Genomic DNA, 25,619 nt, shown 5'->3' with positions numbered 1-25,619 from the left:
CGAACTTGTACTGACCGTATTGCCTTCATTTTATACAGATGAAAAAACCTCTTTAGCATTTGCAATGTTCTTTGAAGAAACTAAAGCCGAACCTTAGTTTGGGACACAGGAAACCAAGGCACAAAAAAAAGGAATTTGAAACATCAGTAAAGTAGCCCAATCCAAAAGTTTTCTCAGCTGTTGATTTTCTGCACACTCAGCCACCCGTACTTTCTAAAGATAAAAGGCTTTTGAATGTGTCACTGCCTCAAAAAATACTAGTGCCAATAGGGGCAGGTATTAGGCTCTTGCATTGTATTCTACCCCCAACTCCCTATGTTTATTTTGTTAGTCAAAAAGTATTATGAGTACGTCTTGAAACTTCATCAAAGACTAGAGAGTCATGTTCACTTCTGTACTAAAGATAAACAAAACCCACTGCCCAAGAGTCGCAAATCTTTCTGAATGTGAACTTGCACCCATACTGTATTTAGCACCTGCAAAGTGATGTTCACTGTAACATCTCCAATCTTACGTTTTTGCAGCTTTCAATGCTTGTGAAAAGTCTTTGTCCTTCACCATCATCTATGGTTCTAAGTTTAACTCCTACCATCATCCATTCCCTTTTTCTCTCACAGAGTAGGAATGACATGAAAACCTGATGGTTTATGTTGTTGAGATCTTTATATGTATACACATAGACAGAGGGTAGTTGTAATTCACCATATTCATGAGAAAGGCAATTAAAAATGTATGCAAAACCATACACTGAAAACCTTTAACAGTAAGAGAATCTCAAATACTCTGCCAGACTCTAGTCTTTTAGATTTGAAAATATTAGATAGTTCTATGATCAGGTACATAATGTGGCTTTGCATCACCCTCGGCACAACCCATACACAACAGTTAATGGTTGCTACTTCTTCCATAATAATGCTACTAGCATTAGTTATTATTATTAAATTCCACTCAGCATCCAAAGTTACCACCTTACTTTTGCTGTAGACCATGAAAAGCTTTTGAAGTTGAATTCAACAGTGCCTCCCACAAAAGAAACCCCATCTTAAGTTTTCTGCAGAGAATTTGTGCTTCTGAGCTCACCAGAAGCCATAGGCACTCTGACATATACTAAAATATCCTATCTGTCAGCAGGGTTTATTAGAGTCACACAGCTTCCAGACAAGAGCTTTCTATATTTGGCAGCCCTAGTGCATAGACAGACCAAACTTTTACAAGGAGATAAACTTATGCCCAGATGGGCCTTCTGACAAAACCTCCTGCAACAGCTAGCAAAAATCACAAGTGAGAAAGCTAGATATGTTTTAGTTATCACAGATTTGATTCAAGCAGAGGGAAATGAAAATTAGATAAGGCAATTTTAAAAAGCAACTTCACTTTCTTTTTAAAGTCTTCTTTCTGAGGGTAGATTTCTGATTTTTGAATGAGCGAAGCAATGCTATCACAGTGATAAATTCAAACAGCTGATTGAGGCTGCTGTCACTAACTATACATCTTGCCTGGTATAGCATTGTCACCATTTCCATGATGCCTAATCCACACTGTTCAGACAAGGACCAAAGACAAGCCTGACTAATATTTTTATGCACTGATATTTGATAGTAACCCTTAGAAGGGAGACAGTAAATTTTCCCAGGTCCAAACACTGTTGCTCTGGTTTATTTTATTTCTAAATACTATGTATAAAGTGCAGTGAAAACTTTCTGCTGACATATAGCTTCTTTTACCTGCTGTAGTGCCATCACTTCAGGATGCTGCAAGGAGTCTGACTGCATCTGGGCAGATAAAGCAGATCATAAAGAGATATGCTTCTTCACTTGTGCAGTGTAAAGGTCTGGTGAAAATATTAGTTTGGTTTCCTTGCGTAAATATAATTGGCCCTCAGCTGACAGAGGAGAAGAAAAAGATAAAGCATGAACAGAACAGGAAGGTCAGAGTCTGAACTGGGAGGGGGTATGTGGCATACTAGTCCTTACATGTGCATGCAGTTTTGAAAGGAAACAGTTCTCCTCCTTCTGGCAAGCATTTTCCAAGCAAGGTTACAGAGGAAAATGGAAGAACCACCTCCAGATCAGCATGGCACTGGTTTGCAAGAGCAGAGGCTCAGAGACAGCAAAGACTGTTTACTTCACTTCTACATAGACCCAAGCTACTCCACCAGTCTCCCGCTGGCCTAGCGGCACTGGGTGGACATTCAGAAAAACAGAGCTGCTGCCTTGGCCTTTTTCTTAACATCCACTGCTGATAAGAAGGGAAGAGAAACAGTAACACCCACTTGCTAAAGAAATGGGGGAAGATGAGGTTGGCAAAGGAAATAGGCGATGTTTGTGCAAAAGCTTTACCTACTTCTCAGGAAGTTGGAGATTTAGAGGGCTGGAAAAATAACTGTTAAATCAGAGGCTGAACTTAATTCTGTTGAGGGATCTTAAAGCTCATCATTAAGTAGAAAGTCAATTGTTACCATACACAAAACTGCAAATCTAAGAAGAGTACATCTATGAGTAAGAGAAGGGGAAAAAAAAGAAAAAAGAAAAAAGTCAGCGGTGCCTGAGGCTATCGTTCTTTTTCATTACAGTACTCAGTTTAATTCACTTTCTTCATAATCTCAATTTGTTATACAATCTCAAGTGAATACATAATGTATTAAATTGAGCTTATTTTTGTTGTGTTTCAGTATTGAAGACACTCTTTTTTGGTCTAACTAAAATACTGTAATACATACAAACCATGACTTGCTTTATGCACAGGGAATGACTAATACTTCCTCAGTTACTTCTCTTTCCAAACAATCTGAGATGAACTTTTTCTGCTAAACAACTACTTGTTCTTTGACTACTAAAAAACCCCTTGTTCTCCAACTACTAAAGTTAAGTCTTTCTGCACTGCCAGCAGACAGGTCAAGTGACACCAGTACAGTGAAACATCTAGCATCACCCATTCATTCTGGAGCTGAAATCAATCTCCTACCATAATATTTCAACACATAAAAGCAGCACTCAGCCTTCCAGATCATTACCTGTGATCATTTTAAAAGGTACCAAGAAAACTCAATAAGAAATGCTGTAAGAAAGGTTTCCTGGCTTGAACATACATTGCCTAAGAGGCTGTTCTCTTCACCAAAGGACTGACATGGAGAAGTGCCACTGGTACATCTATATGGCACAGCTGAAGCCACAGAAATCCTAGCTTGGCTCCTGATGGCTTGCACTACTAAACCCTACTCTGGAATTACTTGTTCAGGTACAGATTCTGCTGCACCTGCTTGTAATTCTAACCAGCTTGTTGCTAGCTTTCCTCACCTGAATTCCATGGAAAAAACACAGAGAAACCCACTTGTTGCTAGTTTCTCACCTGAATTCCATGGAAAAAATCAGACAAGCCTAAGTCCCTTACTGAGTCACATTTTCCTGGGTTGACATACAATTAAAAAAAAAAAAAGAAGTCATGAACTGGATTGGTTTGATTAAGTTTGATAAAGGTTTTATGAGTTAAAGATATTTCTTCCATGTCTCAAAACAGTACCTAGCAGTGGTCTGTAGGTATGTCCCACACAAAGTAGAAGCAGGTATCAAGTTTGACTTTACCACAACCACTCTCTGTCCCAGGCTACTCTTAAATGACCTGACATGCCCTGCATATGTAGAAGTACAGTTGGTCACAGAGCACCTCTAATCTGCAGAAAATCCAGTGACAGGGATACATAGATTTTGAAATCCATCTTCAATAGCCAGCCTTAAGTTACAAGAACTCAGACTATGCAGTCTGCTGGCGTCCTGCTAGACCATGTGTAATGATTCTACAGTACTCAAAAATGTAACAGTTCACCCTTGCAACATGCCAGCCAGCAGTACAATTAGTGAGATGAGTTTATTTGGAGAAGTTCCTCAAATTTTAATTGACACGAAGCAGCATTTGGTTTTAGGACATCCTGCAAACATCAACGATATACTTGCAGTTTATACTTGGGAAGCAACCTGTCACACACTTTTTTGCACTTTTATTCACAAGAATTGTAAAGGAACTTTTTACTTCTTCAGGGAAAGTACCATTTCCCAAACATATATCAGGCTACAGCTCTTTATCTCATGTATCGCGTTTGCATGGCAAGGTTTTGATACAAGGAGGGACTGTATGGGTCACCTCTGTGAGAAGCTGCTAGAAGCTTCCCCTGTGTCTGATAGAGCCAATGGCGGTCAGCTCCAAGGTGGACCCACAGCTGGCCAAGGCCGAGTCCATCAGTGATGGTGGTAGTGCCTCTGGGATAATGTATTTGAGAAGGGGAAGAAAGCTACTGTGCAGGAAACAAACTGCAGGAGAAGACAGGAGTGAGAATGTGAGAGCAACAGCTTTGCAGACACCAAGGTAAGTGAAGAAGAAGGGAGAGGAGGTGCCACAGGCACCAGAGCAGAGGTTCCCCTACAGCCCCTGGTACGGCCCATGGTGAGGCTGTCTGTCCCCCTGCAGCCACGGAGGAGCAGAGAACCACCTGCAGCCTGGAGTTGGTGGATGCCTGGAGGAGACTGTGACCCTGTGGGAAGCCCACACTAGAGCAAGATCCTGGCAGGACCTGGGAACCCATGGAGAGAGGAGCCCACACTGGAGCAGGTTTGCCGTCAGGACTTGTGACCCCATAAGGGACCCACACAGGAGCAGTTTGTTCCTGAAGGACTGCACCCAGTGGAAGGGACACACACTGGAGCAATTTGTGAAGAATTCGTGTGCCCACTGGAAGCAGTTAAATTGGGAGGCATGAAGTTCTCCATCACAGGGACCCCACGCTGGAGCAGGACAAGAGTGTGAGAAGTCGTTTCCCTGAGTGGAAAGAGCTCCAGAGACAATCTGTGATAACTGACTGTACTCCTCATCCGCCTGTGAGCAAGAGATTAAGTGCAGCTCCTGAATGCCCCATACGCTCCACCAGCAGCATTTTCAACATCTGTACACCAGTATTGTGCTTTTAACAAACTTAGCCATGCAAAGGCACAGCTCATGTAACTATATGCTATGTGGAAAAATACTGGCAATATATACGAAAGATTTACATAACATGCCTTTTTCCCCCGCTCATTATAATAGCTGTTTAGTTCAAATCAAGTATACCAGAAACTATACTATGTTTAAACACACTTATTAATAGGGCCATTAATAAGAATATCTGGTTTTAAATAGAGACAGAAACAAGCACCTGGCAGACTACATGGAAGCTACACAGTAAGAAACACTTCAATAATAAACTGGGGAATTTCAGCTGAAGACAAAGCTGTGAAGTTGACTCAGATGATGAACTACTGACCACAACTCATGTGTTGGCATCCATGTTGACTAATGAGTATATTTCCCCTCAAAGTCTTTATTTTGAGGAAGTATTATAAGGGCAGTTCACAACTGTTGCTTTTTGGCACCTACTGAGTAACTGACTAGCCCCAAAACTCACACATATTACTGATACACCTAAAGTTACAGATCAGAATTGCCTTCTGTGTATGAGAAAAAATCCAAGGCAGCAAGTAGTGGACAGGAAACAAGTTCCTGTTTGTCAAGTTTCTCTTGCATCATTTTCACTAAGATATGTCCTCTCTGCTACAAAATGAGCACAAGAGACTGAACCTGAAATGAATAACCATTTACATTTCATCTGAGATCTTGCACTACCGTTCCTACGTTTGGCAATTCAGGGGTATTCATACCAAAGCAGTGGAGTTGGCAAGGTCAGCATTCTTATCTACTGATTCCAGACTCTCTCACTCTGTTATGCTGGATAGGTTACAAGGAAAATTTCACATAAATGAAATAAAATTCCTTCACCATCATACCACACCCTTGTTTGACTGAGATGGGATAATGTGACTCTTAGTGCAAGAATTATCACTTAATTGCACTCAGAATTGTAGAGGTAATGCTGCCAGACAAAATTTCATGTTCTCATGCTTTATGCATGTCTAGCTACATGGAGGACTGTACTTTCAGAAATTTTTATTCCCTTTAGTCAGCTAGCAAAGTCTTTCAGTTTCTGTGTTGCTCTGTGCTTGAACCACATGTATGTTATGATAAGGATTAAAAGTTAAAAAAGGGACAAAGACATCTAAGTAGAATCCACACTAGTGGATCTAACACACCAGAGCTGTAAATATGCCTCCTGCCAACAGACACATTCTGTTCAAGTACCACTGAAGATGAATGAGAGGTCACCTGAAATGCAAGCCTGACGCCAGCCTTCAGCACTGACGATGAGTTAATCTTCAGAGCCTGCCATGACAAAGCAAACTGAAACAGCCCTAGCAGTCATGGTCTCGATGAAACAGTGGCCTAATGAGAAAACAAAACTACATGTAGCTACATAACTAAACATATCTTATAATGCATTATGCATAAGTGAGCTGAATTGAATTTGCAATGGCAGTTTTGAACCAAATACTATTAAAACTCAATTGATAGATTTCTTTGTGTTAAAAAATGTTGGTTTAGGCATCTTTGCTGGATACGGTTTAGGTAGCAACTTTACTTCCAAAAGATCCCAAAGCATATTTAAGATTACCAGTTTGCACGATCTCCTGTGGGGCAGAAAAAGTGGACCATTTATCTCAACTCAGTCCTCTCTCTTCTCCCACCATGGCACTGGGAATGGCAGTGGTTTGCAACTTCAGTTGGGAGGAGATGCTCATAATGGTTCAGGGGGCTGGGAGGGAGTGGAACACAAGCACACTTATTCTTTCCACCAGAAAGATTGAGCCTGTGCTATGGGACATTCTGTAATTCATAGAATAAGGAGCAACCCTGAATACACTAAAAATTTGATTTTAATTATTCTGCAGGCTAGCAGAGAAACTGACAAGGATATTTCTGCACAGGGCTGCCTAGGACAAGAGTTACAATATACATTGTGTTCAGCTTAAACCAAAGGACGGTCATCACCTGCATATGACTGATGGAAAGTTATGTGGCTATCCCATGGAGATGAAAAAAATAAGTCTTTGTTTAATAAGCATAAATGGTCAGAAATTAGTCTCAGTCTAATGTGACAGGGAACAGTGCACTCTTCATCAAGGCAGAGTCCCAGTGTTCTGCCTGGATCCTGGTTCAGAAGGAGGAACCCCAGTTCCTGTACCAGCCAAAGAAATTTTTTTTCTGGCCCACATTCACGTGGAAACAAGATCTGAAGCATTCTTAAAATTTAATCAAATCACAGCTAGTATTAGGCACAGCGCTGAACAAAACCCCTCTTAACAGGAAACTTCACTGTGACCCACTTGAGCATACACGAAGTTATACTCTACATGTGGCAAAGTGGTACCCGTTCATACATCTGCTGATAAGAGAAGTGTGAACAAGGAAAAGCAGGAGTGCCAAGAAAGTGTTCACCCAGGTGCCATGTACCTCCACACTGCAATCTTTTCAAATTCTTTCCTTTTTCCTGCATTTGTTAAATGTTGCATGGGATTTTTAACTTAAGAGCTGCAATAGGGCAGCCTCATTGGCAGCCTGCTGCTGTACTTCAAAAGAGGGGCTGCGACTGCAAATGTGGCCAAGAGCCAAATCCCATGGCTGCCCTCGGCAGATGGGGAGCAGCTCTTGCATGCCAGCCAGGCTCAAGCTTTTCCAGAATAACTTGTCTCCATGTGGCAGGCTCCTGAAAACCATCTCTCCTGACCACAGTATCAAAGTTAAGACCATACTAAGCTAGGCATGAGCTTTAGTGAACTGCCCAAAACAGAGTAATCCAATCGAGATGCATCTTTTCAGCAATGTCGTTTTCCTACTAAATTTTGGGATATTGTCAAAACCAAAGATTCCTTTTGGGTGATGACCTTCTTCCTAAGGAAGGTAAGCCCTGATGGTGATGGGCAGACCTATTCCCAGGAGGCTTCTGCTACTCTTCCAGAGATTTCATGATCCTAATTTGAACACAGTGGCCACTTCATGGCACTTGCAAGGACCGAAATTCTCCTTACTCCATCCCATCTTCAGGAAATTGTAAAAACCCACTCCCCTCCCCCCAAAGCATCTCCTACGATGAGATATATCTCACCACACATTAAAAAAAGTCCATCTGTTTTTTAGGGTTTTATCTCACATGGTATTTTCCCTGACTCTGAATCACAGTCTGTGCAATTGAGCTGGGGCAGAGGATGACTGAGAACTGCCGGAGCCGTAATAGCCACAGGGCAGTGGTCAATCACAAGCCTTTGCTCCCCAGTTCCTCTTCTGCCATGGCATACAAAGGGTATGTATGTCTCCTCAAACACTAGGTTACCTCACCATTGCTTTCTTTTCTAATGCTTTTTCCTTCAGAAAACACACTCTGAAAACCAGACCAAAAATCTGAGGGTCAATGGAGCAAACTGGTAACTTGCCTTTTAGAAGTAAAACCTTCTGTCAACAAAAATATGTTTCTTGAAACCTAATTGACCATTTGTTACAATGCAGGTGCCATTTCACTGGTTTCTAGAGACCTGTGCTCCATTGTATCAGTCATATCTCTAATGCTTAGTGCTAGCACAAGGCCCTGACCTGGAGAATTAAGATAAATCAGGCCAATCTTTCTGCAGTGAGAAGGAGGTCTGTCAGGCTGCAAGGCTTCAATCAGCGTCATGAGAGTCCTTCCCTTGCCTTACACATAATGGTGGAAGCTAAGCTGGAAAGCAGGTCACTCAATACAACATCATCACTCCAACTGCCACAGTGCAACAACCGACTGACCATTGCTGTAACTTTTTAGCGAAGGTACTGAAAATGCTGTACAAATAGGTGCATCTACATAATAATAATAATAATAAAAATATCTGTAGCACAAATGCAAAAATGCAGGAAAGAAGTCCTCCAGAAGCATGTATGTTCCTCAAAATACAGAAAACCCCACAACCTCAGGCCTTCTCCATGCCAATCTTTGCTCCACTGTTTCAGTACCGCTTTCCTTATCTTTTGATTTTTATTTTCTTATCCTAGTTCTGCAGAAGAGCCATTGAAGACTGCTTCAATGGATTCTTTGACATAGCTGAACTTGCCTTCATTTAAGCATACTTCCAAGTTCAGCGGTGAAAAGGTAACAGGTTACTGAAAAATAGTGAAAACAAGCAAAAGTAGAAAAACATCTTAGAGTTCAATGGCTAACAGAGGCTAAAGACACTTTTGCCACGATCTTTGCATTGACAGCAGGAAGCACAGACTTCCATTGTCTAAGAAACAAAAAATGTTTTGCATATTTGAGATATAAATATTTGTGTGAAATTTACACCATTCTGCACCTTATCTTGTGTATCCAGTTTTTAAGCTAATATGACACAGAGGGAATTAAATCTACAACTGGTTGCAGCTCCATTTGGCGAAGGGGAAGACTTCTTGATGCTTCCAAGCAATTATGTGAAAGTAAGCACTTCCCAGTTATTTTAACTTTAATTACAGGATACCACACACATAATTTCTGAACACAATGTTGTTTCAGGGCAAGATAAAACAATATGGAGCTGATATAGTTTTATCAGCTTTTTTTTCCCCTCCCTTTTTATCCAATGCAAGGCAGTCAGCCAGGTTACTGGATACATTACAATATCAAATCCACAGTACTGAGCCCACAGCTAGGAATTAAAATGTAACTTCAGATGTAATTCTAGCTGCCTTACAATCAATGGTTTGAAAAGATTTTAAAGATTTTTATAACTTTACAGTAACATCCAAAAAAATAAGGTGGTAACCCTATAAATTTTGAAGGGCTAATAAAATTGGGTCTTGCAGCTGAGAACTAGAGTTACTTCACAATGGAAGTCCATCTGGTAGTATTTTTTTAACTAAGCAGACTCCAAAGCTTTGGGTTTTATTTCACACCTGTGAGAATCTCGTTTAAAAAAAAAAAAAGAGATGGAGCATGCAGGTGCCAAATATAACCACACTGCTCTCTTTGCAGTGGTTTCAGCAGGCAAGCTCACATAGAAATCATTTGGTTAAAAATGCTCGTTACAAATACAAATACAGCTGAACATGTTAAGCACCTTTTCATTGATGACTAAACACGGAGATAAACGTGATTACTTTACTGTAAGATGCAATTTCTCAACAAATAAAACATGTAAAACAAAATCTAGAAGACTATCTGTGAAGACTATTGTCAGAAAGTCTGACAGGAGACAGACTCTTTCCTGCTGTAGCCCCCTTACACATCGTAACCACCAAGGGCTATGAGTAGCACCTTGCCTGGGAGCTACCTCCCCACCTACAAGAGCACCACCTGCAAAACAAGACCTAAAGGGTCTCTTCTGCACTGGGGGTGTTATCCGAGCAGCAGAGCTGGTGTGCTCAAAGGAAAGAGGAGCATGTGCAAAATGACTTTGGGTACTCCCTTAAGTGTTACTTTGAGCCTATTGGTGCTGCTTTTTGACAGCCTAAAATACCCTCCACATTGATAAAGCAGCAGTTATAACCCCTCTTCCAGTCACTGGAGAGCTCTGAGAAATTAAACCGTGATGCTTCATCCTGCAGCCACGCTGTATCAAAGGTGAAACAGTCAGATAAAGCATAATTTACTCTAACATTTACTCTAACATCATTTACTCTAAAGCAACATTTACTCTAATGTGACAACAAATAGTTCAGAAGCAAGCACTCACAAGACACCTTTTTATCTCCATTCCCGCTAGCCAGTTTTTCTACCTATAAAAGCCACAATCTCACTTATTAACACAGAAAACAATACTAAATATTTCAGATTAGCATTTGTCATGTCTGTCATTCCAAGCAGAGCACACATGGCCACATCTACACTAAAAGTTCAGTTTGCTGTTCGAATAATTGCTGGTTCCAACGTTATCGGACACAGAAAGGAAGCCTGTAGAAAAGCACCGTGAAAATCTAGTCACCTGCTGCATGAGGTACAGGTAGGCTGTATCCCAGCACGACGCTACACAGGGGCATCCGCCACCAAGAAAAGATAACTACGCGGTAAGGCAGATGGATGACTAAATGTGTCTTGGGATGAGGTGGAACAGTCTTACTAAGGCACAGCGGTTGCAGGGATATATGGAAAGACTCGGAGAAGAAAAGTCAGATAAACAAGGAAATACTCCACAACTGTTAGCTTCAGAACGGATCGGCCAGCCCGTACTACGGTGTCTTCCGTTACACAAAGTACAGCAACCTTAAGCAAAAGCTTAACACACAGCTTTGGTCGCAGCTCCCGCTTACAGACCGTGTGACAGCCGGACGCCGAGGAAGGAACACCTCTCCGCTCTTGCGCTGTCGCACAGGGCTCTGCCGCCAGCAGCGGCTGCCGCCGGGTGCGCTCCGCGGGCCGCCGCCCCGCCCGGGCGAGGCGCCGCGGGCACCGGGACCCGCCACGCTGCGGGACGGGCAGGCGGTGCAGTGCAACAACCCGTCCGCGCTCCCTGTGCAGGGACGGCCCCGCCGCTCACCGCCCCGGCTCTGCCCTACCTGTGCGTCCCGGCAGCTGCCGCAGAAGGAACCCTGGCGCCGGGGGCGCGGAGGGAGGGAGAGAAGGAGGGAGGGAGGGAGGTACCGTGCTGCCCCGCTCCGGCCCGGGAAGGCGGTGGCCACGGCACCTCCCCCTCCTCCTCCTCCTTCTGGTTCTGCCGCCGAGCGCGGCGCCCCGCGAGGAAGCGGCGGGGGTGGCCCCGGCGCCAGAGCCCGCTCCCCCGCCCCACCGGAGCTCGCTCCCCCGCCCCACCGGAGCTCGCTCCCCCGCCCCACCGGAGCTCGCTCCCCCGCGCCCGCCGGAGCTCGCTCCCCCGCGCCCGCCGGAGCTCGCTCCCCCACGCAACCGGAGCTCACTCCCCCGCCCCACCGGAGCTCGCTCGGCCGCCCCACCGGAGCTCGCTCCCCCACGCAACCAGAGCTCGCTCCCCCGCGCCCGCCGGAGCCCTCTGCCCCGCGCCCGCCGCCCTGTCCTGGGCAGCCTCTGCGCTGAGGGCAGGTACGGGACGGCGAGAAGCTGAAGAAAGAAGGTGGCCCACATCAAACAGACCCGGCAGGAGATGCCGGAAACGTTTCGGTGAGGTAAAAGACAAATTGTACAACTCGGAGCACCAGTTGTTCCCCCGAATCCTAGCTGCTTGGCACCAGATGGCTTCAAAACGTGTGTAATTGCTGCTTTGGCTCAAGTGTTTGTCGTCCAAAGCGCAGTGAAGAGTGAGCATTCAAGGGGCAAGCAAGTGGACACAGTGCTCCTATCTTCTGAGTAGACTGTGCCTGTGTAATGTCCATCACTGTTCTGCTAAAGTCCAGGTGGCCTCCAGTGTTACAGTGCCTCCTGCATATTTAACGTGTGTAATGGTCATATCCAGCCACCCCAAAGCCCAGACAATAATTTACAGCCAGAATAACTGAAGGTGGCTTTTTGTACTCATCAGAAGTCTGTGTTGAATTTCAGGGCCTGCAGTGAGATGTCACACAGGCTCTTTTTTACCTCCTGCTCTTAGCCCAGCCTGACCTATAGAAACTGTCAGTCTGCAAAACCTCGCTGAGAGAAAAAGAAGTTGTAAAGTTCAGTTGAAATACATTTCTCATGTTTCTAAGCAGCAGTCTAGAGGAAAGCAAGCAGGGACTGTGCTGCTTGCAAGTGAATTGTTTTGTTGTGACCAGTGTGTAATAGCTGGATCAACACAGATGCCTTTCTGTTCAACTCAGAGGAAATGACTTACAAAGTCTTTGTTTTGACTTGGGGGATTTCCTCCAAATTACACTTTTGGCGCTGTGGCCATGTGTCCCTCAGCCTGTCACGCTGCTGCTGAGGTCAGGGAGTCACAGGGCTACATCCCCAGTGCAGAGGGCATCTCTGGTGTAAACATACAGGCAAGCTCTGTGTGGCCACTTCAGGGTGACCAGTCCCACCAGCTCACTCTCACCCCCCTCCCTAGGACCACTCTGTCCCCACACATTTGTAATAACACACGTTGAGGTGGCCATGCAGACCTCTTTACCCATTGCAGCTGATGCTGCCAGTTTTGCAAAGCAGGTAGCTTTTGCTTCATTTTTTAAGCAACAGCAGCTAGAGCTTTCCCCAATCTGTTGCTGCTGTGACAGAAAGTAAGGAAAATAAAACCGTACAGTTGCTTAAGGAAGGACTTGGAGCAGCTTTACCTTTTTAGGTGCCATTTCTGATTTCCAGAAAGAAGTATCATCCATCAGAGAGTGGTTACCCTACAATGTGACAACCAGCAGCAGCTATACTCCTGCAACTTCAGCCCACAAAGCATGTGGCTGTTGCCGTGCTGAAGGTGTCTTTCTTACAACTACTGATCAGGAGTTAACTACTTTGATGTTCATTGGTCAACAGAGCATTTGTGGTGAAGGAGCAGATCACAAGGGTTTTTGCGAGCTTTATGAAGCTTGGCAGTTCTCAGACCTAAAGATTCTCTCTTTTCCCCTCCCACCTTTTTCTACTGCAATGGCAGATAAAATAGTCATCAGCAGGACAGTGGGATTAAAGCAACTACAAAATGACACTGCTTCTGAGGACAAGGATATGCCTCTGAGGGACTGAAGGAGGATTGGTTATTGCCTGGAGGCTTTATAACTGTTCTGGGCTGGACAGCAACTGTGAGAGCAAGGAAAGGAGCTCTGCAAAGACCAGGTGGCAAAGGATGAGGATGTGCTTAGCAGCCTTTGGGAAAGTCTCTTAAATGCATGCTGAGCATATGCATTGAGGAAAAGCTCACATGCTGTCAAAAACTTTGGGAAAGCTTTGGGAAAAAACTTTGGGTAAGCTTTCCAAAAGTCTCGAGGAAAAGCATTGCCCATTGTTCTAGATGGCTTCTCATGGCTTGGTGAGCTGGGCAGCACCATGCACTTGGATTTCTGCTGCAGGGTTTTGGTTTCTCAGGGCCTGTATGCCTTAAGTTGTTAAACAGAGTAAGTGGTGTGATTTCCATCCCTGCATAGGTTCATGGTTTGCAGAATTACTAGGGGAATGAATTTTCATTTTGCAGGAAGTTTTCCTTTCTATATGTACTTCATAAATATCTAAAAGTGTCCATCAGAAGGACTGCTAGTATGTGGTGATCTAATGTATTTAAAGAGCAAAAGTACTTTTCAAATATTAAGCTTCTTTTATACATCTGTATAAATTTTACAACTGGGGTCGTGTAGGGGCTGAGCTTTCTATTCAGGGGAACATTTTGGCTTCAGGATTTAAAAAATCTGCTTTGCAGAAAAAGCAGCATATTGGAACCAGAAAAGATTTAATTTCCCTAAAATTTAACATGCAGAAATATTATGCAAACATGGGGAATGCAAAACAGGAAGGGAGGTTTCAGGACTTCAGTTCTATTTCCAGAAAAGCTTAGTGTTACTTACTCTTTCCATCTTTTCTCTCCATCCTCTTAGAAGTTCAGGACCCCTGTGGCCTGGAGTAGTGTTGCATCAGTCACATCTCTGGGCTGCAGGGATCAGAACTGGAGCACTTGTTGATGCAGCCTTTTCTTTGATATGCCTGCAGGGACTCAGTAAACTGAAGTGGCAGAGGGATCTTGTTCTGGTTTGGATCAAAGGCACTGAGATCCCAGAACTTTTGATTTTGTTCTACTGCAAAGGAGGAAAAGTTCTTGTGGCAAACTGCCCCTCTCTAGGAGGAAGTCTCCACTTTGGGAGAGGCTGAAGCTTAAAAATAGCCCACATGTAGTGCAAAGTACATGGAAACTGACTAACCCTCTTTTCCAGCAATTATTCACATGTTTGTGCTTTATCATCTCATGGTCCATGTCTGTCCTCTCTTTGGAGACAGCGTTGTTCTTCTGGGTGAGCTATTGAAACGAAAAAGCCTCTCCTCTGCAAACTTTTCAGTCAGAAAGAAGCATCTCTACCAGTCCCTTGGTTACAGAAAGGCTCTTCCTATTTTTCCTTTTTGTGCCTGTCAAACCCTCTTAACCTGATTCAACTCATCTTCATTTCTTACAGGCTTCAGTCACATTTCTTACAGTGATCAGTTACTTCCTGTGTTTATTTATCTTCCCTCACTTGCTGTGGTCTGAAAGGATGGGTTTTTCTCATTTGTAAGAGGGAACCTTGTGAATGAGAGAAAAATGACAACAATTCTTCGTTATCTGCTTTCCATATCAGACAATGTGCTGCTTTTCCCTTTTCCAGAGCTTTTTCCCAGCTTTGAGATATTTTTGAGGATGATAATTCTATTGCACCACTCAACGTAACTCTGAATACTGGAGTTTAATACAGATGTACCATAAAATATTCTTTCTTGCAGTTGATGTTGTCTTGAAGGAGGATGAAGGAAACAGTGAAACAGCTGAAAATCACAGGGACAGTGTTTGAATAAGGCTGGGTTAGAAAAGAAACCAGGAGGCAGGGGATCCATGGGCTCTCTGTTTAGTAGACCAGCTTGCAAGGTGGGCTACAGATTGCTGGCAGACACTTTGAGCCTGTTTTGGGGAGGTATTATCTGGGGGCTGGAGAGCAGAATTCAGTCAAGTACCCCTTCATGTTGTGGTTTTTCAGTCCTGACACTCTTGTTGACATTATGCATACCAGTCACAATCACAATACTGTGTAAATCAATACCATAACACTCTACCATAAAGTCCTATCTCACTGCACAGGGTCCATGTTTTTTTCTCCTGCTTACCTGCGAGGCAGCTGCTAAATCTTCGTTTTCAAAGAAATGCTATGCACTTCTCAAACTAGCAATAAAGTTTTAACTCAAAGTTTAAACAAAACTGTGTTTTGACATCTGGGCTCCAAAGTTTCTTGCATTTTTAGGTATCTTCGAAGAGTGGAGAGGTCCAAGACATCAGCAAGACTTTGGAAGTTCACATGACCAGAAGGCCTAATATCACAATAGGCAAAAGTTTATGTATGATGACTTTAAAAGAGTGCAGTGACAAACCAGGTCACATGCAAACAATTAAAGAAGACTTGGGCCATTGTGCTGTCAGAGAGCAGAGAGCAACAGCAGATGGAAAAATAAGCACCCCTGTGCTACAGGAATGGATGAGAGCAGCAAAGGGAGGTATTTGAAGGAGCACCAGAAGAAGTTTGTATGACTAACACAAACATCATGCAAAGGAACTTATTGCAAAGGTTTTTTAAAGTACAAGATAGTAATGTACATGTCAGAATAACTCATGAATGGGGTCCTAGGCAATGGGCAGGGTGATGGGAGTGCAGTAAGGGCTGAATAAAATAGGCTCTGGCTTACCAAATCCCTTCTCCCCTTTCTCACAAGAAATCCATATATGCTGAAGTTTCAAAGTCAGAAAAACCAATGAAGACTGTCTCTGTAATTTTGCTTCAGAACCCTTGTGTGTGGGCACTCTGATGCAATATTTAATTACACAATCACATTATTTCATCTACTTTCGCCACTCCTGTGCTTCCTCATTCAGGATAGATACAGGAAAGACCATGAAATGATCAATACTTCATTTTTTCCTTACGTATCTCACAGACACTCCTAAACTTTCTTTTTTTGTGCCTTTTTGGAGCTTAGTCTGAAGAAACATTTGCTATATTAATGGAATATTCTGGATCATCCTTCTAGACTACAAAGGAGTGGAATAGATCATCTCCAGCCTTTTAGAGAAATGTTGTAAAGAGAGCAGGATAAATGTCTGCAAAATCTGCTCCTCAACATCTCTTCTAATTCAGGAACTAGAGGTTCTCCACTGAAACCGCTAAGAGCTAGACTGAAATCAAAGAAAAGGAGCATGGTTCACCATGCAGTAGCCAGAAGATATGTCAATTTTTGGCGCTTCAAATCATGTCATAGATGACCCAGATCAGATGAGTTTCAGGAGAGACACCTGGAAGAGTGATCTATTGAGAATGAGTAGACAAATACAACATGACAGACCTAGCAAGACTTTTGAGACAGAGCCTTGAGGAATATTTGTATAAAGGTGCCACAAAGGCTTACTCTATTCTTGTTTTTACCTGGTCGTCTGTCTGTGGTCACCATAGAAGGGAGGATGCTGGGCTGGATGGATCCTACCTTTCACAGATACAAATAAATATATTTTTACAATAGACCTGTAAGTTATTGCAGCAACAGTTATTGCCTGTCCTACATGCCATCACAATGACTCAAGAAAGTCATCCTAGCACTTTCTCAACTGTTGTGCACCTTGCACAGTCCAAGACCTATTTCTCGTTCTTCCACAAAGGACAATCAATCTTCTTTGTTCCCCTAAAGACTTTACTGCTGCAATAGGTTGAGATTCTTGAAAAGCAGGGAGTGGGGTAGAGGCAGTTGGATCTTCCACTGAGGTCCTACTCAGCTGTAACTGCATGATTTTGGGGGAATAGGTGTTTCCTACGCAGAGAGGGATTGATTTACAAAATGCCACTTACAAAATTCATGCCTACTGTGTTTCAGTGACTCCATGTGTACGTCTCCAATGTAGTTGTGCTTCGAGATATATGATTCCCAGCCTGCTCCAGAAGTGAAAACTGGAAATACAAGGGACACTGTTTTTTTGTTTGCTATTCCCATCTCCATGATCATCAAAAATATCTGCAAGGATCTATGTCATTTGGCCTACTACTTGAGGGGACAGGCTATTGCAATAGAGGGTTAGGTTATAACTGCAATGTTTTAGTCCCACATTGACTCTGAGGACCCAATGGTCATGAAGTGATCTAGGCACACTAGCACCAAATATGCCAGGCATCTGCATAATGGCTATCTGTTTAGGAAGTCTCTGAGAACAAGCTAGCTGCTTTCTGCTACTGAGTGTTGCTTTTCTCTACTTTTACTTTACTCCTTAATTCAAACAACTGAACAATCTCTATCCCTCTGCTTCCTCTTTGCAGACAGTATAGTTCCTCTACCACCACAACAGCCTGCTTTTCTAGCCACAGTGGCTAGACCACAAAGACATTCCCTGCTTGGTTTTATTAAAGAAAGAGACATCCTTAATCAGAAAAACAAAACAAGACAAAACAAAACAAAAACCCAAACCAACAAAAACTACCTTCTCCTCTGAATTCATTATCAACAGGTTATATTAAGGAGAAGAGTTACTTTCAGTTCCAGGTCTGGCTATCCTTCTTCCATGGTCTCAAAACCCAGGTTCTCCAGTGCATCATGGGCTAGACAGCAGTGATGGTAGTCTACATACAGGATTGGACTACTCTGCATAAGAGCCTTGTGAGCTCCTTCTTCTAAGAACAGACCACAAAAAACACAGAAGTACCTGTTGTCATCAGAATTTGTCTATGCCATAAAATACAAGCACGCAAATTCATAGAAAGACTGTTGGCTGGGGGAAACTCTAAAAGACAAGCCTCACTTAACTGCCCTCTGAGGACAGCATGCCCCATTGAAAGATCAAAAATAGAGAGACTAAAGAAAACACTAAAGCTCACCAACCCTTATTACTGAGGAAAGAACATAGTAATTGGGGTATCATCTGACATGCATCTTTTCTTTGCCAGGACCAGTTCAGGTTAAACATCAGTCTGCTGCAAGCCATGCAAGGACAGGCTCCTCTGCCGTTACTGCTTTTTTCCTCTGGGTCCTTTTGAACCCTTGCAGATTAATGTCTCTCTGTTTTATAGCCCATGACAGATATCTTGGAGAACAACATAATATAAACATAGACCATGTCCTGGGATAAATTTTAAGGGATCTGAGAAACAAAGAGCATTCTTATAGCACTAACATGTATCTGTAGGAGAACAGTAAATAAAAATGTGGGCTATTAGCCCAGTCTTAGGAATATTTACACATTTGCTAGTTAAATATTTCCTATTTTCACAGTCTAAGAGAAATACATAGAAATAAGATTGTCAAAAAACAGAATTGCAAAAGATACAAACAGAAGAAATCTCATCTCTTTCAGCCATCCTCAGAAAGCCTCCAATGGCCTTTCAGCCATCCTTGGAAAGCCTCCAATGGCCTCATGCTTAGCAGCTTTTACCACTTCCCAGCTGAATGCCAGCCACTGGGGTTTGATTGCGCTGTTGTATTCTGGCTGTACCATGGTTTTGAAGAGATATGAACTTTGTGAAGATGCAAAAATATCATAGCAACAGGCTGATGCTATAACCCATGTGATATGTCTGGTAAGATATATCTGCTGTTACAAACAAATGCCACCCCAGTGGAAGATGCTCCTAAATACAAGTCACCCAATATGGTATATGGCATCCAACAGGATGCCAATAGGGTATCGACTGCAAACATACAGGCAGGATCTCTCTTAGGTTATTCTAGAGGGCAAGGACCTGAACCCATAGACTATCACAGAAGATACTTTTACAGGATACTGTAGTCACAAGTTGAAATATGAAGGAGTTTTAAAAGTACACTGGAATACAGCGAATCTGGGGTTTTAGTCAGTGCTTAGGATATTGTAGCATTTCTGGTTATAAGAATTGCCTGGCACAATGTGGGACATCTGTATGTGAGCTGTGGATCTAGACTTCTAGAGCAGCAATTACCCATATGCATCACTCATTCCTCTCTTTATCCTGATATTTCCTGCTGCCTTCTTTGATTACCATCTTCTCTGAGGAACTCCCTCTAAAAGCTTTTCTTTGTGGACTACGCAGCCACCTTCTTGGAATGGGAGGTCCTGGCTGCCCCTGCCAAGATGCTGGGAAGGGGGAGTGGCATTGACCATGACCTGCCATGAGGATAACACTTGTTGATCCAGCTGGGTTTAACATTCCTGTGGATTCCAGATGTTTTTTATCATGATGATCCTTTCAGCACTGTTAGCTGATGCCAGGTTTCCCTTTGGCATGCAGAGTCATGCCACCTGAGATTTGGGGATTTTTATATCCACAGTCTAGGCAGGAGTAAAAAAGCAATGTATGCCAACTCCATGTATGAAAAAAGAAAGTGGGGAGATACTTTAACAAACATTCAGATGATAATTATGTATTAGCAGTAAAATTGGCAAAACCTTGTAACAGTTATTGATTTAAGAACCAAAAAGTAAAACAACTGTATATCAGGCTGAAATAGTCTTGAAAGCACATGCATACACTTCTTTAAAGGTACTGGGTCCATAAATTTGCAAAAGGCTTTCTAAAACTGCTTTAACAAGTGATAAACCTGCTTGACCATGATAGGTATAATCACATAACCACACACATTTGACACATCTATCTTTTCTCTTTCTCTTTGCTACCATAGAACACTGCAGTGTAACTTGCTGTTACACAAGAAGACCATTGTTAAAAACAGGTCCTTATCTTCAATACAGTGCAGCCTGATTTCAGTGGTGGGTTGTTGTGCTAATAAAATGACAGAAAGTAATATGTGTCTAAATAGCATGGAAGAGAACTTGAAGAGCCTTCATTTATTCACACATTTTACCTTACATACAGAATCGGCACAGTAGTGCTGGGGAGCATGTTGAAGTTCTTTGCTAGAACTGGTAAAAATAACAGACCTAAAAAGGCAAGAACGTGGACTAGGGTATTGGGTTACCAATTGGGTTACCAGGTCTGGTGGTGGTGTAGTCATGGGGCCTCTAGATACCTCTCAGAGCACTCACAGGAGGTAACCAGAAAGGGCCATGCTTAATTCAGCTGAGATCCTCAGAGAGGGGATCCTTAGATCTGAAAACCACTACCCTGCAAGCTTAAGAGTGGTGCGGAGGCAGAGTAGACTATCTGCAGCATACAGCTACCAGGAGCCCTGAGCAAAAATTGTGGCTAGGTGACACTGCAGGGTGGCGTCAGACACTGTGACAGCAGTGCATGTGGTTTAGAAGCCAGGAAACAAAATAAGCCTGCTTGAAGAGGCAACTCTTAGGATCCAAAACCAAGTTTAGCCTTCAGATGGAGGAGGCAGGGCAAAATTTAGTCAATGGGTATGGATGTTATAGTAAACAGATTCTGAACTCAGCAAAACTGGAGTTTCACAGCTGACTTTATTGGAGTTACACCAAATTTCTAGCAAAAGCACCAAAAGGAGGTTTTGTGTGTCAGGATGTGTGTGGTCTGTTTAGCTAGAATATACTGTTGAAAAGTAGGTGGTCAATGTGTAATTTTAGCTTGTACATAAAGTCTCATGTGAGACTGCGTAGGCTTAGAACACAAAATAATATTGTAAACATAACTTTTCTCCTTTGGGAGATGAGAATATCACTTCATTTGCAAGAGGTCTGTCTCACTGTGTTACATAACCATGTTGCACTGATTTCATTAGAAGAAGCAGCTGAAGCACTTTGATTAGAAAGATATCATGCTAAAACCCTAATCCCCAAGAGAAGGTCAGATTCTGATTGTGGCAACATTATCATAGATATATTCCTAGTGGAATTGTTCTGAATTTACACATAGGTCAGACTATGGCATCGCTTATGGAGCTTTATTGTATTTGAGATTCCTTAACACAACTGTAAAACTGACAATAAAATATAGCATTCATCTGGTTGATTTTGTAAGACACTTCAACAAACGTGATCAGCATCTTGACAGCAGTCTTCAGCCCGAGCATGTTACCACATGGCCTTAATCTATGTGCTTATCAGGCTGGGACTCCAGTAATGTGTGTAATTACCTACCTGAATTACACTGAACTTGGCCTAAACCTAAAAAACATTTCTCCAGTCTGCATTGATAGCTATTAATATTTGCAAAGGAGTTGCAGCAAATAGTATTTGTTTTGTTATTAAAGAATTAGTAACTTAATGTTTAAAGTAATTATTTAACTGATAGCCACTATTCAAGTAGTATTTACCAGTTAAAGAAAGGAGACACAGAAAATGTAGCTCTTTTTTTGGTCTAATTCAACCCCCATGAATTCCATTGCTGTGAGCAAAGTAGAGTGGAGATAAATGTTGCATCTTTTGCAATGTCATGTTCACACCTATGATCTTGCTTAAAACAATTCTATGGATTCATTGTTCCTAAAAGCTCTTAAAATTGATATTTAGGGGCAGTTAGGGAGTCTCAAGTGGTATAAAGAGGACATTTGCACTTTACAGAATCACAGAATCACAGAATGGTAGGTGTTGGAAGGGACCTCCAAATATCATCTAGTCCAGTCCTCTTGTCAAAGCAGGTCCAGCTAGATCAAGTCACACAGGAGCGCGTCCAGGTGGCTCTTGAAAACCAGAGAAGGAAAAACTGCACAACCTCCCTCGGCAGCCTGTGCCAAGGCTCCCTCACCCTCACAGTAAACCAATTTTTCGTTCTGTTTAAGTGGAACTTTTCATGTTCCATCTTCTTTCCATTACCCCTTGTCCTGTCACAAGATGCAACAGAAAAAAAGGATGCCCCAACTTCCTGGCACCCATCATTTAGATATTTGTGAATATTAATGCGATGCCCCCTCAGTCTCCTCCATACTGAATAACCCCAGTTACTGTAGCCTTTCCTCATAAAGAAGATGCTCCAGTCCCCTGATCATCTTGGTGGCCCTGAGCTGGATTGTCTCTAGAAGTTCCCTGTCTCTCTTGAGCTGAGGAGCCCAGAACTGGACACAGGACTCTAGATGAGGCCTCACCATGGCAGAGTAGAGGGAGAGGAAAACCTCCCTTGACCTTTTACTCCTCATTCCAGCTTTCTTGCAACCTTCTTTAATTCAAGACAAAGCCTGATTTGGTTCTGTTTAAAAGTCCAGATTTGCAACAGTCATTCAGATCCAACATGGTGTGCAAATCCAGTGCTTAATAGATGTGTATGTACATGTAGAGACACAAAAATATATGTAAGTACACACACACACACACAATTTGCTATGCACCTATCATACCAGTGCAATTAGGTTCATCACTTTCAACTACAGAATTATGACAATATGTTCTATAGACAATAATCTTACACTTGCCAAATTCACAGCCCCCTATAATTCATTGGATTCTGTCATAAATCCAGTCTTTTCAGCAAACTATTTAGCTATCATTGTTTAGATGTCTAACTCTTAGGAAAAATCAATTGTGATGAGCACTAAAATACTTTTTTTGAAGATAATAATAGAATTCTCTGGAGAAACCCTAACTTTTTCTCAAAATTTTCTTGCCAAAATGCTTATGAGAAAGGAAGAAGATTGCAAGTCCCTTGCCTTCATGTGTTTCTTTGTTCGAATACACAAGCATATTGCTAGTAAGAGATGCCTGTGCCATGACTACGAGTGGGCTGACCCATTACTATCTAGCCTCACATTTGGCTTGTAAACAATAGTAGGAACTGAGCCCATAGAAAATATCTCACTCTCGATAGCTTGCCACATTGTTTGAGCAGGGAAATCGAGACAAACTGCTACATTCTTGGTTAAAAATAAGAAGCCTTTGAATTTTCTCTCTACTCTGAATTTTCCACCAAGGGTTGACTTTTCTCACTTTGGCACATCTTTTGACATCTGAATATAGCTTGGCTTTTCTGTAGGTCATTCCATACTTAAAAAAAATGTGCAGTACTGGAACAGGCTCAGACCTCTTAATAAAGGAAGTGCAAAATATGTCTTATTGCACCAGACATCAGCATCCTACCATGCCCTAACATGGGACATAGTTGTGACGGAGGCAAAACAGTGTTACTGCAGGTGCCTCAACTCCAAGGCAGCTTCCTTCTTCTGGGGGTAGCCTGATCTTGGTTCATATTTATCTTTAGTGCACCACTGACTGCAGTCACACCTAGGCTGAATCTGTCCCATCTATTCTTTTGATTTTGCATCCTCCACTGATCCCTCACAATGAATGATTCAGCCTTTCCACCAAGCAACAAAGGCATTTAGAAGGTCATAGCTCACTGGCACACTCCAAAGATTGTTTCAAGCTGCAAATGATAAAATCAGTTAAACTGCACCACTAGAGACCAGAGATATTTACAGAGAAGGATTCATACAGAAGGTAACTGCTAATGAAAAGTATATGTTGTATTGAGCTTTTAATTGCCAAGTCTTCAATAAAAGGATTTTCTGGGATGATAACTACATGTTTTTGGTATAGAAATGTCATTGCTTAGAAAGATTATAAATTTGCTATTCTATCTGTCAACAATGCAGCATAGTTCCGTTGCCATGTTACTTACAATGTTATAATACCTCAGTTTAGCATTTTGATTGAAGTCAAATACATATACATTAAATTATGTATATTTTTAATATAAAAACTATGTATGTCAGCGTACACTTGCAACTTGTTACATGTCCTGTTACACTCAATTATTATATGCATTTAGAAAAAACAACACCAAGTTTGCAACTTACTTGAATTATAAAAGGACCTGAGAGGCCCTGATGCTGCAAGCTTTTAATTCCTGATTTAATACGTAGTAAATCAAGGTCAGGTTTTGGTTACAGTGTATATATTTTCCCTCTTTATGCACTAATGTTTACACTACAGTCAGTTCAATTTTGTTTATAAAATGTAGCAAAATCTATCCTTCTGTTAAGCTTGTATGGGTTGCCTTGCTTGAATTTAAATGAGAGGTTCCGTTATGTATCCTGCTTTTCTCATGTTTTAGGTTTTCCCCTGAGGTTTGAAAACCAAATGGGATCAGTCTTGTTTTCAGTTAAGGACGGGCACCAATGTATTGCTTGTTAATGTATTGCTTGTATTGGGAATGTTCAGACTGTGTAGAACTGGAACTTGGATGTGGAGGGAGCTAGAAAACACGGGACTCAGAACTCAAATCCTTCCCACCTCTGTTATCACAAGCACAGGGCACAAACAAGGATAGTAAACTCTAGAGGGAAGATAGTTGTATGCCTCCACTCCCCTCAAAAATGAACAATTCTAGATTATCTTGTGGTGATGAGTCTATCATCAGTTTAGATTCACTGGTAGCTAGTTTATACTCATTTTTTCTCAGGGTAGCATCCTTTGACTTGCATAGCTCTTCCTCAAAGGTGTTTACTCTCGTTGCCCTCTGAAACCACGTCTGCTTGAGCTAAATAAGACACTTATTGGCCTATACTGAAACTATCCCTATTTTCTTGGCCATTTTAAGGTCTTCCTTCCTGAACTTCTCACAGTATGTATTAATTTTTCTTCCCTGTGACAGAGTTGTTCTGAGTACTCTGCATAAGGTCTCAACTTGTACATTTGCATAAATATTTTTCTTTAACCTACGTGAAATGCAGCACCTATAGATCTTTTGATGTATTTTCATTTTTATGATGATGACACAGGTAGTGGTTCTTTGACATTTATTCTTAGGCCTTTCTCTTGATCTTTTATCAGCAGCTGATGGCCCTGTACTTACTGAATTCTTCCTATTCTCTAAGTCTCTTGCCTTTGATGCATTAGACTTCCGTTAAGTGAACCTTTGCTTTATGGCAGTTCAGTCCTACTGTGTGTGCCAGATACCTTCTTCTTGTCATCAATGTATTTCATTAATCACTTCTATCCTTTGGACATGATCATTAACAGAAGTGATAAATGCAGTCAATCCCTAACCCCTAGTCACACAAATCATCTCCCTATAGCCTGAGCAGCCTCCTATAAGTGCAACCATTGCTGTTGCTCTTCAGCTGGTTTCTTCCCTCTGATTTTCCTGCATGATCACACTGACTTCCACTTAACACCATGTCACTTACTTTATTGCAATTCCACTCTCTAAAAACAGCATATTTTAGCAAGGAAAAATACCAAGTTAATTTGGCACAATCTGTCTTTGGTAACTATTTCTCTCTTTTGTATGTGCTTATATATCTCTCTTTCATCCACCAAATGATGAGTCCTTGTAGACAATTGAGATCATCC

General features: G+C 42.2%; 1 protein-coding gene across 2 annotated transcripts in view; it reads right to left on the bottom strand.

Moving 5' to 3' along the window:
• The window catches only part of TEC (tec protein tyrosine kinase), a 63,587-nt gene that overhangs the window by 37,835 nt on the left and 133 nt on the right, over positions 1 to 25,619 (bottom strand). Inside the window, exon 1 of one of the 2 annotated variants that reach the window (XM_061991721.1) lies at positions 11,416 to 11,502. The exons of the other annotated variant lie outside the window; for it this stretch is intronic. The gene's annotated coding sequence lies outside the window, so the exon portion shown is untranslated. Of the gene's footprint in view, positions 1 to 11,415; positions 11,503 to 25,619 lie in introns of those variants that run through there. 2 annotated transcript variants of the gene reach the window in all.

This window comes from Colius striatus, chromosome 3, assembly GCF_028858725.1.
Source record: "Colius striatus isolate bColStr4 chromosome 3, bColStr4.1.hap1, whole genome shotgun sequence".
Lineage (NCBI taxonomy): Eukaryota > Metazoa > Chordata > Aves > Coliiformes > Coliidae > Colius > Colius striatus.
The sequence above is the reverse complement of the archived record's forward strand: the minus strand, read 5'-3'. Positions and strand labels throughout refer to the sequence as shown.